The sequence below is a fragment of the Alligator sinensis genome, unplaced genomic scaffold (assembly GCF_000455745.1).
Source record: "Alligator sinensis unplaced genomic scaffold, ASM45574v1 scaffold9_1, whole genome shotgun sequence".
In the NCBI taxonomy this organism is placed as follows: Eukaryota; Metazoa; Chordata; order Crocodylia; family Alligatoridae; genus Alligator; species Alligator sinensis.
In genome coordinates this window covers 535,948-539,093 of record NW_005842304.1, presented here as the reverse complement: position 1 = coordinate 539,093, position 3,146 = coordinate 535,948, and the positions used below count along the sequence as shown (strand labels likewise).

General features: G+C 46.1%; 1 protein-coding gene across 7 annotated transcripts in view; it reads right to left on the bottom strand.

The window, feature by feature from the left end:
* The window catches only part of SLC2A13 (solute carrier family 2 member 13), a 318,345-nt gene that overhangs the window by 195,591 nt on the left and 119,608 nt on the right, over positions 1-3,146 (bottom strand). The gene's annotated exons all lie outside the window — the stretch shown is intronic.

Genomic DNA, 3,146 nt, shown 5'->3' with positions numbered 1-3,146 from the left:
CACTTCCAGCAGCCTTGACCTGTCAACCTCTTTCTTAATAATGCTGCAGGGCATAGGTGTCAAAGATACAGCCCACTGAAGTATATCATTCAGCTCCAGATGCTGCTTGTGGGTCTGAGTGCCCCTCCTCAGCATGCATGCAAGGTGCAGCTGCTGTATGCAAGACAGCCCTGAAGCAGCCACATGTCACTCTGGGGTCATGCGGCACACAGTCTGGTAGCTCCAGGACTGAGCAGTGCAGTCCAGGAACAGCTTGAGCAGGACTGGACCATGATGGCTAGAAAATGGTATTTAGAGATTTGATTTTAGGAATTGGCTTGTAGGTAGAGTAGATATGCATTAGAACAGTGGTTCATGGGAATGGCAAGGGTTAATAGTTTCTAAAAGCCTGTTTGTGACAGTTTCACATTCACAGAAGCCAGCAGACAAAGACGCTGGGAAACTGAAGACATGCAACACAGTGCTCCCTGAAAACCCATAACAAGATAAGGTAGCATCAGGTCACAGTGACCAGCTGCAAAGCTCCTGGGATTTCTGGTGAAATGACCAAATTAGGAGGTCAGGCATGCCCAAATTAAGGCACCAGTAAATGAACAAATTAAGATGTATGCATATGATGGGTTTATGGAAAGAAGGGAATATGGTGACAGGACAAAACATGGACAGTATGACAACCACAGGGAAAGCAATCAACGGTACCCAGAAATGAAGAGTCATCAGGAGAAAAAGAATACAGAAGGAGGGATTTCAGAGCAGCAGAGGGGGGGAACTGAAGGCCACTATGGGCAGAGGATGCACCACCAGCCCATTTCACCAACCTCACTAGGAGGATGGGCATTGGCCCTTGACCTCCAAGACTGCCGACATTCAAGCAAGAACCATCGCATAACATTTGTCCTTCTGTGACACCTCAGAACTGGTAGATGGGTAGAATGAGGGGGTTATTTTGTTTGCTTGCCTGCATTACTCTTATCTGCTATCACTGTGTATCAATAAAACGTGCCTATTATTGAATAGAAGAAGTTGTGGTCGGTCTAAGGATTTGGGTCTGCCCGGAACAAGGTATCAGAACTGGGTCATAAATCCAGTGCCAACAAGCCACACATGGTGCTGACTCTGGCTGCTCCAGGGCAAAACCATAGAAAATTAGGGTTGGGAGGGACCTCAGGAGGTCATCTAGTCCAACTCACTGCTCAAAGCAGGGCCATCCCCCAACTAGATCATCCCAGCCAAGGCTTTGTCTAGCCAGGTTTTAAAAGCCTCTAAGGATGGAAATTCTAAGGCATCTCTGGGAACCTGTTCAACTACATTCCTACGCTCGTAGGAAGAAAGTTTTTCCTAAAATCTAACTTCAGCTTCCCTTGCTGCAACTTGACACCTTTGTTCCTTGTTCTGTCATCTGCCACCACTGAGAACAGTCTAGCTCCACACTCTTTGGAACCACCCTTCAGGTAGGTAGTTGAAGGCTGCTATTAAATCCCCTCTCAGTCTTCTCTTCTCTAGACTAAATAAGCCAAGCTCCCTCAGCCTCTTCTCAAAAGTATTGTGCCCTAGTCTCCTAACCATTTTCACTTCCCTCTGTTGGACTCTCTCCAATTTGTCCACATCCCTTCTGTAGTGGGGACACAAAACCAGACACCGTACTCCAGATGTGGCCTTCGTCCCTTTCTTAAAGATGGGCATTATATTTGCCCTTTTCCAAACATTCAGGACCTCTGGCAATCACTATGATATTTCAAAGATAGTGGCCAGTGGCTCTGTAATTATATTGGCCAATTCCCTCAGCACCCTCAGATGCATTGCATATGGCCTCATGGATTTGTACAAGTCCAGCTTTTCTAAAGTCCTAACCTATTCTTTTGCCGCTGTCAGCTACTCACCTCCTCCCCGAACTGTCCTGCCATGTGAAGTAGTATGAGGGCTGACCTTGCCTGCAAACACTGAAGTAAAATAGGCATTGAGTACGTCGGCCTTTTCTACATGATCTGTCACTAGGTTGCCTCCCCCATTTATTAAGGGGCCCAGTTTCCCTGATATTGCTCTTGTTACTGACATACTTGTAGAAACCCTTCATGTTACCCTTCACATCTCTTGCTAGCTGCAACTCCAACTGTGCTTTGGCCTTCCTGATTTCATCCCTGCATGCCCAAGCAATACTCTTATACTCCTCCATAGTTGTTTGTCCAAGTTTCCACTTCTTATAAACTTCCTTTTTTGTGTTTTAGCTCACTGAAAACTTCCCTGCTAAGCCAAGCTGGTCTTCTGCTGTACTTGCTAGTCTTCCTAGGATGGTTTGTTCCTGCACCCTCAGTAAGATTTATTTAAAGAACAACCAGTTCTCCTGTACCCCTTTCCTGTTCAGACTGGTTGCCTAGCAGATCCTGCCCATCAGTTCCCTGAGTGAGGTGAAGTCCACTTTCCTGAATCCAGGGTTCTTACTCTGATGCTTTCCTTCCTCCAGATCCCGAACTCAAACAGCTTAGGTTCATTGCTGCCTACTTCTACGTTCCCTACCAAAAATTCTTCTCTGTTTGTGAGCAGCAGGTCAAGAAGAGCACAGCCCCTAGTTGGCCTCTCCAACACTTGTACCAAGAAGTTGTCCCCAATACTCTCCAAAAACCTCCTGGATTACCTGTGCAGTGCTATATTGTCCTCCCAGCAGATGCCAGGGTGACTGAAGTCCCCCATGAGAACTAGAGCCTGTGATGTGGAACTCTACCGTGGTTTTCCCCTTCTACTAGTTGTTTGAAGAAAGCCTTATCCACCTGATCCTCTTGGTCTGGTGGTCTATAGCAGACATTCCCAAACTTTTTCTTATTGCATAGCCCGTTCCAGATTTACCAGCTGCCCACATACCCCTTCCAGCATACATTTAGTATTTTAACCCCTTAAATGCCATTTATTGTTGTAATAAAAATTAAATCCACCATTACACAATTTCTCCTGCATACCCACCAGAGAGGTCTTGTGTACCCCCAGGGGTATGCATGCCACAGGTTGGGAAACCCTGGTCTATAGCACATCCCTACAACTTTATCTTTGTTGCTCTCCCCTCTGATCATGACTCAGAGACTTTCAACAGGCATATTTCCAGTTTCATGCTGTACCTCTGAGCAATCATACAGCTATTTACATAAAGAACAATT